At 34.7% G+C, this 11,881-nt stretch overlaps 1 long non-coding RNA gene across 2 annotated transcripts; it reads right to left on the reverse strand.

The window, feature by feature from the left end:
- Window positions 1–3,526: 3,526 nt before the first annotated feature.
- On the reverse strand, window positions 3,527–7,151 carry LOC112698165 (uncharacterized). 2 transcript variants are annotated; one of them, XR_011861970.1, is made up of 3 exons: window positions 6,741–7,151; window positions 6,402–6,549; window positions 3,527–3,766 (listed from the first exon to the last, which is right to left on the reverse strand). It is a non-coding gene; the product is annotated as an uncharacterized lncRNA (long non-coding RNA). The 2 variants fall into 2 exon arrangements; XR_003151404.3 differs by lacking the exon at window positions 3,527–3,766 and adding an exon at window positions 4,765–4,874.
- Window positions 7,152–11,881: the final 4,730 nt, after the last annotated feature.

Here is an 11,881-nt window from a genome sequence, read left to right on the forward strand (position 1 = left end):
TTGTCCAGAACCACAAAATGATTTATGTCATTATCCTCATGGTAGCTGGGCATATCAAGAAGAGTATGAACAATCAAGTGAAATGAACTATTTTCCAGAGCCACAAAGTGACTCACATTGCTATGATGTTGACATAAATTGTGGCTGGGAAGAGAATTTCAATGTTTCATCTTCTGTTCATGAAGGAACATCTTTTGATTGTGTTGTCAATGCATACATGGAAAATTGTTCCCCAATGCCACAAGATGATTCATACTGTGATGAATTCAATAATTCTTCAAGTTGTGCTTGGGAGAATCAAAATCAGAAAGCATCTGACAATTCATACTCCACTTATCAAGAGCTATCATCACTTGAGCAAACCTTCAATTCATTCATGGAAAGCTGTCAAACCTCACCTCCCAGTTTTTCATCTGAAAATTCTTCATTACTCAACTATCCCTTGACACAAAATCTCTTCCAAAACTCAGTCCACACAAACTTTCATGAACCAAAGCCTCTCAAGGCTTGAAACCATGCTTGAAAGATATGAAAGGGAAGCACAGAGGTCCTGGAATGACCAAGAGAACTCCCTAAAAAACATGGAAGTACTATTAAGTCAAATATTGAGTGCAAAGGAGGAAGTGAAAGAGCAAGAAAGTGGAGAAGTCAATCAAGAGAAATCATACTTAAGTGAATCAGAGAAGTGCATAAAGGAAGGGCTCATGGAACCACCAATTCAAGAGGCTTTTAATGAAGAAATCGCTCCAACAATCACACAACCACCAAGTCTTGATATCCAAGAAGTGAAGGCAACTAACAAGAGCACCGATCCTACCCCTGATCCAGCAAGCAAGCTCAATCAAGCCATTAACAAAAGGAAGCTTGCTGAGGAGAGGCCAAGACAGGGGACACTAGCTGGTTCATCTCTTCCCTTGAGGTCATTCCTCTTAACAAACTGGAAGAAGAGGAAGAAAGTGAAGAACAACATGTCAAGCTAATGACACTAAAAGAGTGCTTGTTGGGAGGCAACCCAACTTAGGTAACATTTCGTTCATTTGCTTTGTTTATTTTCCCTGTCAGCTTTGTTAAAATTTCAATAAATTAGCATATGGTTACATTCTAAGTTTGGTGTTGCCCTGCAACAATTTGTTTTCAATCCCTTTGGATTATTGAATCAATTCTACATGGAAGTGACACACTAAGATTCTAAGTTTGGTGTGCCACTTATTTTTCTATGCAATTCATTCAGCAACACCACTTGTCTGCATAATCATAAGGCCCTTTACAGTGTTATCTTTCTTTTAGTTAGACAATTTTAGTTTTCTCTTTGTTTTAGTCATTTCCTTGTTCTTAATGCTTTCTTTTATTAACTATTTTTGTTAATACATCACCAAGAGATCCTTATTCGTGACAGATTCTTGGCTTGGTGATTGTATTTAACATATAACAGTTCCTTGTGTTTAGTCTTAGTTCAAATAAATGGATATGTGATTGCATTCTAAGTTTGGTGTTGTTATGCAACAAAATTTGCTTCCAATCTTTACTGGATATTTGCATCAATTCTAAGTGAAAGTGTCACACTAAGTTTGGTGTGCCACTTATTTTTTATGCTATGTATCATGCACACCCTCTTATTTTTGCAATCACAATGTCTCTGTTTCTCTGTGCCTTCATGGTTATCTTTTATTTTGCTTGCTTAAAACACATGTACTACTAACATTTCATTGTGTAAGACACTCATGATCCATCTTAGCCCCATCACCATTGTTATAATTGTTGCTTGAGGATGAGCAAGCATGCTGAAGTTGGTAGGGGAAAGGGAAGAATGGGAGGAAAATGACAACAATAGAGAAGATGAATTACAAGGTTGTATAGTTCCTTTTCCTCTCATTTATTTCCAGCACTTTAAATTGCTTGATTGTCTTTATCTTCTCTTTTTACATGTGTGTATGAATAAGCATAGCCTGAATTTTGATCTGTAACATGTTGCTATGCCACTATGACTACCAACTTGAGTTTTGTAAAGTTCAAAGTAGTAAAGTATCATGATCATAAACAAACAAGGAATTAAAGGAGAACTTAGCATGTGCATACAAGTAATTGGAAGGCTAGCATGATTAATTGTTGCTCAATTGCATTGGATTTTATTTAATTGAAGTTTTCATCTAGGACATTTTATGATTTTTTTTTAAAATCATGAAAACCTTGAAAAAGCAAATGCAGTTAAGACAAGAAAAGAAAAACGGAAAGAATGAGAAAGCTGAAGGCTCTGAGTACCAATGACAATTTCCTTGTTAAGTTCTTGTGGTGTTTATGTATCAAGCAAAAAGCTTGAAAACAAAACACTTAGAGTCAAGGCTAGGCTTAAGTGCAAATGCACTCCCTCAAAGCTCAAGGCTCTGAGCATCAATGATTAGAGAGTCAAGAAAAGAAACAAATGAGCTTAATGAAGTCCTCTAAATCAATGCTTGTGGTGCTTATGTATCAAGTGGTAATACTTGAAAACAAAGCATTTAGAATCGTAGCTTTGTTATCAACTCCTGGGGTAAAGCAGCCAAAAGGAGAAGCTAATAAGAAAATCAAAGGCTTGTTTCAAGGAAGAAACAAAAGGGAAATATTTCATAAAATGAGCTATATAGAAGCATCGATCATTTACATTTCTTTTGTGATTGAAGCATGAATAGAAAACTAGCTTACCATGAACATTAACTTGCTATTCTTCTCACCTTGGATTGTCAATCTCTATTGCATGATTCTTTTCTTGCTTGGGGACAAACAAGGTTTAAGTTTGGTGTGTTGTGATGACATGTCATCATGTCATATTTTTCTATACTTTTTCATACAAGAAATTGATGATTAGTGTTTAAATATTGCATTCTTTTATGGTTAAATGATATCACTACAAGAAAAACACCCATTCAGGTACACTTGAAAAGTGTAGCCAAAAACGAAAAAAAGTGATGCCTTAGGAAAAGGCTACGTTTTTTAGGCTTCGGAGACACTTTTGTAGGCGATGCCTATACTAGTGTTGCCTATTCTCAAAGGCTACGCTTTTCTGTATCAAAGGCTACGCTTCTGGCCTTTGAAAATAGGGTACGCTTTTTAAGTGATGCTGTTCAGGACCTAAGACTACGCTTTTCAGCACTAATAGTTACTGTAATTCTAAAGAATAGGCTACACTTTTCAGGGCTACTGCATCACTTTATAAATGTAGCAAATAGTATACCTATAGCTACTTTATATAAGTGTAGCCTTTTGTCCCTCAATTTTTTTTAATTTCTGTTTATATATATATATATATATATATATATATATATATATATATATATATATATATATATATATAAACAAAAATTTCTAACAATTTTTTTTATTTAAACTCTAATATTTGAGAATATAATTATATATATAATCCTGTATTTTTAATTAAATTAGTTAATTATTATAAAATAAAAATGAATACATATATAATAATACCATACAATAATCTTTAAATAATAAAAATTATACTGAAACAAAATATAATTATACAATGAACCAAAAATATTGGGATGATCATAATTTTGAGTATTCATACATCTCAAACTAGAATAAGTATACTCATATAATGCACTTAGAGTTTACTGCTAATAAACTAGGAAAAACCAAAATATTATATCATATAAATGTATCTTAGCTTCTAATAAAAGATATCATCATCAACCATACATCTTTCAATTTCCATCTTTGTCAATAAACCATCATGATCAGCATCTCAATCTTCACTCGCATCTTCAGAATTATCCTGCATAATTATATAGAAAAATAATTATAATTTGAAAAAGTACAACAAGAAAAAAGTAATTAACATATTAATAACATATACAATATCCGAGCGGCATAAATAATGGCATCCAGAGACGAGAAATTAATAATGGCATCCAGAGACGAGAAATTAAAGAAGGTGAAACTACTTTATGAGATATTTATTAAGCTTATTTGAATGGCATTACTTATCATTCTAAATTCAATAACCTATTGACTATTGTAGCTCAAATCTGGAACAAGAAAATGATCAAACAGTTGGATTAAAAAAAATTTAATTTGTATAGTATCTATTCTCAAGCAATCTGATAACAACCCAAAATTCAAATCCAAAGCATGAATCTCCCGAGGAAAAAAGAAGAAGAATCCAAAGTAGTAAAAATCAACAAGTTTTGAAGTAATGCACAAACCAAATAGAGTCCATACTCTAGTTTTTTCTTCAGAACACCAACTATAACATAGTATAATTTCTCAAGTGATAAAATATTCTAAAGAGTTGAAGTCACAATTCAGAAACAACTATATGAGATATTCATTAAGCTTATTTGAATGGCATTACTTAGCATTCTAAATTCAATAACCTATTGAGTATTGTAGCTCAAATCAGGAACAAGCAAATGATTAAACAGTTGGAATAAAAAAATTAAATTCGCATAGTATCTATACTAATTAAATCTGACCACCACCCAGAATTTAAATCCAAACCATGAATCTCGCAAGGAAAAAAGAAGAAAAATTCAAATAAAAAAAACCAACAAGTTTTGAAATATTAATCGCTTGGCATCATAATTTTCCCACTTTGATTTGGGCTCACCTCGGTTGGCTGTCTTCTTTGATGCAGTCAGCTCTTAGAAGTCCACTCTGGCCATTGAGGGGTGGCTGGCACACCTGATAGAATTCAGCAAAGTAATAGACTTAGTTACTTACCATACGAGAAACCAATATTTTGATAGGAACATAAGTAAACAAATAAAGATTAATTCACCTTAACGAATTTGGCTTTCAGATTTCCAGTCCAATCACCAAGTATCTTAATATGAACACTTGGGTAATTATGATCCGGGGTGGAGGTTATGGAAAATGGATGCCTGTGATCACAGTATGTTTTGCTTGAATTTTGCTCAATGGAAATAAATAAAAACTAATTAAATTTTTATCACGACCTCAATTTGAAAATCATATACAAATCATCACGAGCAAAATATATCATATCACTATGGAATATATGTTTTTAATTTGTGTCTTCATCACTTGAAATGACACTAATTATATTAAATATGTAAAAAGAGAGTTAAAAAGAACACAATTCATTAAATTATTGCAATATAATTATTATGTTGCAACTTTAGATATAATTTCATTCCATGAACATGACCATTAAGATGTCACATTCAGCAAGAGTGATTCCATTATTGCAACTATATAATCTTCAAGTCTAGTTTATACTTTATAGGATACTCAGCCTAGCAACTAGAGCTATTATACCAAAATATTTAGTTTATTTTGTTAAGAACATGAATAAAAATGCATAAGGTTTGCCATAAAAGTGTCTTACATAGGTATGCATCTCTAATATGTCAGTGAGCATGCATAAAAAGATTAGTTACAGAAGCTGTTAATTGGTCATAAGCCAATTTAAGAACAAATCATCCAAAGTTTTTCTTCAAACAAATCCAGAGTTATCATAACAAATCAGCCAACAACTGGAACTAGACACTTTCTTTAGCTACCAGAAGTCAGTGTCATAATACTACTTTCTAATACGCATCAAGATTCTCAACTCAACACTACAACACACCCAATATCAGTACAATTTTGTGTATGCTTTTCCAGTTGACTTATCACAATTCACGACAACATCAAATAAACAATATAATGGAATTCAAAAGCTTAATCAGAATAGAACAGAACTGAATAAACACCAACTAATGATTTTATTTTCAAGCAGCTGAACACACACGCACACACAAAATCATAAGAACCAAAATTGAAGGCATGCACAAACCAGAGTAAGCAAAACGCAAGCTGAAGCAAATTCACAGAGTAGCATAGTTGCACACACATGCCATTATAATAGCCCTATTCTTGAGAACACCCCTATCAAATCAAACAATGCAAGCTGATAAGCAAAAAGTGAATCAAATCAGAACCCTAAAATCAGAACTCTCTCAAATTTTAGAACAATTCAGTGGCCATAGAACTAGCTGAATTAAAAGAGATGTCCTAAATGGTGAAGATAAAGGAGAAAACAAGGAGAGTACATTTGATCTTGAGAAACACATTGATGCATATCTACTAGTCAAGTAGCTAATTTTCAGTCTATTTTCAATTTCAGTTTATCGATTGTATCTTTAGTGTTTTTACTACAGAATGCATTATTATCTTAATCTCTTTGCTTGTTAGAATCTTCTTCCCTATCTGCACAGCCGGCACATTTCAGTTCTTACTGTTACTGGTTATTTAACCTCATTTATGAAGAATATAATGTTTTAAAGAACTGTTTTCTTTATGAGCATTTATCAAAAAATCTTATATCACACCAAGGCACGAAAGCTTTAAAGGAATGCTTGTTTCTGTTTTTACTAAGCTTCCAGTTTAGGTTTCAGGAACATTACCTGAGATGGATGAAACATTTTTCAAAAGAATTGTTCTTGTGATTGCTTCGTCTTGCTAACCCCACCTTAGCTTTATTCTTGTTCTTGTTCTTGTGATTACTTCCTACAATCTTAGCTCTTAATGATGGTCCTCTCCTGTCATCAGTTTCTGAACATTTGGTACCAAGAGTCCAAGAGTATCAATCTTCATAGAAGTTATAATAAAATTCTTAAAAGGAGAAATGAGGGTACGAGAGTTCACTCACGCCGCAAATGGTCACCAAACCCCCAAATTGAAAACCCTAAAGTCGGAATCCTAACCCTCTGAAATTTTAGAACAAAATCGGCATGAGTAGATACCTTCTCCACCACGATGGTGAGCGACGGGATCAGAGGACGATGCTGACGACCGATGTCAGCACGCCGCGAAGACGACTGATGGTGAGCGACGGGATCAAAGGAGCGGTGAGCGACGGGAACAGAGGAGCGGTGAGCGACGGGATCAGAGGAGCGGTGAGTGTGGAAGAGGAGTGCCGACACCGATGGTTCTCGAGTGGAGGTGCGACGGCAGAACGTATTTGGGGTTTGATGAGATAGTGACGAAGTGTTGGTGGTGATGAGGACTGAGGAGTTGGGGTTCTCGAGTGAAATAATTCTGAAGTTACTTTTGTGTTGGTGAAAATGAAAAAAAAATTAGTAAGTGTTGAGGGATTTAGTAGTCTTACATGGATTAGGCAGCGTTTTAGAATCGCACCCAAAACATAATAAATGGGTTACTTTTTAAAAGTGTTTCCTTTGTGTAAAAAGTGTCTCCATAGCTATTCAGATACGGCTACACTTTATAAGTGATGTTTAAAATATCTAAGAAGACACTTTTGGAGTGATGCCTCAATAGTGTTTCCTATTCTCTTATAAAAGGGCACCCTGCAAAAAAGCGTAGCCTATTCTAGGAATAGGCTACGCTTTTCAAATGTAGCTTAAAAAAGTGTGGCTGAATGAGTGTTTTTCTTGTAGTGTATATTTCTTTGATCTTTTGATTTTATAAACTTTGTAGGAAATAAGAAGAAAAAAAAAAGGAAAAAAAGCACAAAATAAGCTAAAAAGAAAAAAAGAGGAATTTTGGGCACGCTTTGAAGATTGAACACGTTTTGAAACCTTAGGTCACACTTTTAAAAGCGTGGCCCATGACCATGAAGCCGTGGCATATGCATTAATGCCTTATGCATAAATTTATCATTAATAACTAAGGCATGCATGCATTCAATTATTAATGCTTTATGCATGCATGAATTAATAACTAAAGCATGCATATGATTATTAATGCCGTATGCATACATGATTTAATAACTAGTGCATGCATTTAATTAGAATGAATTAAATGAATGAGCTTTACGGCATTACTAATCAAGCATGCATGTAATACATTATTAAAGCCAATGAATTAATGAATGAATGCTTTAACGTTAATGCATTAGCATTATTCATTAAAGCCATACATTTCTAATGCAATTGGCTTTATTAATTGAATGCATGCATGAAGCACTAAATCATTAATGCCAAGTGAATGAATGCATTGAATAAATATGGCATTACTAAAGAGACCAATGAAAGAATGCATGTAACGTTAAAATGAAGCAACGTAGCGCTCACCAAAGGCAAGGAAGAGCGCTCATAAAATAGAACGCTAGCATTCAATAGGCAATGAGTGTTGAAATTATCCATGAACCATGCAAAGGCAAGCGTTCGTTAAAGTGAAGGCTACGCTCATTTAATTGAGCGTTTTCCGGCTTCCAATGCAAGAAAAACAAAGCGCAGCACTCACAAAGGGGAGCATGCAAGGCTCGAAGAGGAGACCAAGGCATCAAAAGAACGCTACGTTCAAAGATCCAAACTGAGTGCTACCCCAAGAGGAAATTGACACAAAGGGAGCAACCAAGGCTCGAAGGGGGGAAACACCAAGGAGCGCTACGTTCACAATTCTAACTGAGCGCTACACCAAGGAGCCTGGGACAAGAGAAGCACACAAGGCAAGTGAGCGCAACGCTCACTAACCCAACGGAGCGTTTCATTGGAGCCTCACTAAACACACCCTGACCCACCTGATACAAATTTATCCGAAGCCAGATCCAAATCAATCCACTCTTCTTCAAGCCCAAAGCAAACAAAACTCATGGACATCACTTAAAGGCACAAGACACAGAGAAGTTAGATTAGGAATTTTATTTTTTAATTTAATTTTAATTTTAATTTTATTTTTATTTTTGTAAAAGCCTATAAAAAGGCATCTGTTCCATTTTAGAAAGGAGGTTGGCTCTGCTAAAGAGCATTAGGAGTATGAGTAGAAGTAAAATAGAAAGTTCTCTTTGAAACACTTTAATTTTTTTGCATCTTTATATTTCAGTGTTGCAATTCACTTTAGCTTATGCAATTTCAGTTTCTAATAATCTTCTTTTGCAAGTTTTCCTTTCTGAAATTTTCCATGAGTTTGCTGTGAGCTTGATTTACATTTCTAAGCAATTTAAATTTCCCTACACCTCAATTCCCTTTTCCGTTGATGCAATTTACTTTCCTTGTCATTTAAGATTCTGTCACTTGTTCCAAGCTTTGATTTACTGCCTCTTTAATTTCCAGCACCCAATTCCCTTTACATTTACTACAATTTACATTTCTTGTCATCTAAACTTTTGCAATTTATATTCTGCGATCTGAATTTCCTGCAATTTACATTCTATTGCTTCAATTTCATCCAATTCACCAATGTTAACTTGACTAAACTAATCACTCACTAAAGTTGCTTGATCCATCAATTCCTGTGGGATCGACCTCACTCTTGTGAGTTATTACTACTTGATGCGACCCGGTACACTTGCCAGTGAGTTTTGTGTGGAATCGTTTTTTCACTCATTAAGATTGTCATTATCACAGTAAGATATAGCCATATTCTCACTTTCTTGTGGCTAGCTTCTTGTAGCAAATGTGTTTTCTTTATCTATTAGCTGGTTATTTGGTAAAATCTAGTTGTTGTCAACTTTCATTTAACACTGGAAATCAAGAAAAGATGTTTTTTTTTTTAAATATTAAATGTATTATTAAAAATTCTCTTTTCATTTTCTATCTTTCATATCTCATTCTTTTCTGAATTTTTTATATCATTCTGTAACACAATTGTAAGAATACTCATCAGAGCTCATGAATGGCAGAAGTAAATTCAATGGAATCTCTATGGTCTTAGTGTGAGCCTCAGATTCCCATGGTTCCTCATTAGGGAACTCATTGGAGGCCAGTGAACGTCCATTGAGGCCTTCCTCAGTGGCGCTCACTACCTCTTCCTCCTCTCCAAATTCGGACATGTAGGTCATGTTAATGGCTTTGCATTCTCCTTTTGGATTCTCTTCTGTATTGCTTGGAAGAGTGCTAGGAGGGAGTTCAGTAATTTTTCCACTTGTGCCTCCAAGTTTCTAATGGAGGACCTTGTTTCAGTCATGAAACTTTGAGTGGTTTTGATTAGATCAGAGACCATGGTTGCTAAGTCAGAGTGGCTCTGCTTATAATTCTCTGTCTATTGCTGAGAAGATGATGGAAAAGGCTTGCGATTGCTAAACCTGTTTCTTCCACCATTATTGTTGTTGAAACCTTGTTGAGGTCTCTGTTGATCCTTCCATGAAAGATTTGGATGATTTCTCCATGAAGGATTATAGGTGTTTCCATAGGGTTCTCCCATGTAATTCACCTCTTCCATTAAAGGATTCTCAGGATCATAAGCTTCTTCTTCAGATGAAGCGTCCTTAGTACTGCCTGGTGCAGTTTGCATTCCAGACAAACTTTGAGAAATCATATTGACTTGTTGAGTCAATATTTTGTTCTGAGCCAATATGGCATTCAGAGTATCAATCTCAAGAACTCCTTTCTTCTGATTCGTCCCATCGTTCACAGGATTCCTTTCAAAAGTGTACATGAATTGGTTATTTGCAACCATTTTAATCAGTTCTTGAGCTTCTGCAGGCGTCTTCTTCAGATGAAGAGAGCCTCCAGCAGAACTATCCAATGACATCTTGGACAGTTCAGATAGACCATCATAGAAGATACCTATGATGCTCCATTCAGAAAGCATGTCAGAAGGACACTTTCTGATCAATTGTTTGTATCTTTCCCAAGCTTCATAAAGGGATTCACCTTCCTTTTGTCTGAAGGTTTGGACTTCCACTCTAAGCTTACTCAATTTTTGAGGTGGAAAGAACTTTGCCAAGAAGGCATTGACTAGCTTTTCCCAAGAGTTCAGGCTTTCTTTATGTTGTGAGTCCAACCATATCCTAGCTCTGTCTCTTACAGCAAAAGGGAATAGCATAAGTCTGTAGACCTCAGGGTCAACCCCATTGGTTTTGACAGTGTCACAGATTTGTAAGAACTCAGCTAGAAACTGATGAGGATCTTCCAATGAAAGTCCATGAAACTTGCAATTCTGTTGCATTAGAGAAACTAATTGAGGCTTAAGCTCAAAGTTGTTTGCTCCAATGGCAGGGATAGAGATGCTTCTCCTATAGAAGTCGGGAGTAGGTGCAGTAAAGTCACCCAGCACCTTCCTTGCATTGTTGGCATTGTTGTTGTTTTCGGCTGCCATGTCTTCTTCTTTGAGGATTTCTGTTAGGTCCTCTACAGAGAATTGTGCTTTAGCTTCTCTTAGATTTCGCTTCAAGGTCCTTTCAGGTTCAGGGTCAGCCTCAACAAGAATGCTTTTGTCTTTGCTCCTGCTCATATGAAAGAGAAGAAAACAAGAAAATATGGAATCCTCTATGTCACAGTATAGAGATTCCTTGATGTGTCAGAGGAAAAGAAAAATAGAAGGAAGAGGTAGAAAATTCGAACTTATCAAGGAAAGATGGAGTTCGAATTGTGCATTGAGGAGTAGTGTTAGTCCATAAATAGAAGGATGTGAGAAGAGGGGAAGAAATTTTTGAAAAAAAATTAAAAACATTTTAAAAACATTTTGAAAAAGATTAATTGATTTTCGAAAACTAAGAGTGGGAAAGAAATCAAGTGATTTTTGAAAAAGATTTTGAAATAAGAAATTAAAAAGATATGATTGAAAACTATTTTGAAAAAGATGTGATTTAAGAAGATATGATTGAAAAAGATATAGTTTTAAAAAGACACGATTGAGAAGATATGATTTGAAAAACAATTTAAAAAGATTTGATTTTGAAAATTAATGACTTGGCTAACAAGAAAAGATATGATTCAAACATTAAACCTTTCTCAACAGAAAAGGCAACATACTTGAAATGTTGAATCAAATCATTAATTGATAGCAAGTATTTTTGAAAATGGAAAGAAATTGATTTTGAAAAAGATTTGATTGAAAAGATTTGATTTGAAAAAGATTTGATTTTGAAAAATTTTGAAAACTTGAAAAAAATTGGCATTAAAAACAAAATCTTCCCTCTTGTGCCATCCTAGCGTTAAACGCCCAGAATGGTGCACATTCTGGTGTTTAACGCCCAAAA

The sequence above is a fragment of the Arachis hypogaea genome, chromosome 6 (genome assembly GCF_003086295.3).
Source record: "Arachis hypogaea cultivar Tifrunner chromosome 6, arahy.Tifrunner.gnm2.J5K5, whole genome shotgun sequence".
Taxonomy (NCBI): Eukaryota; Viridiplantae; Streptophyta; class Magnoliopsida; order Fabales; family Fabaceae; genus Arachis; species Arachis hypogaea.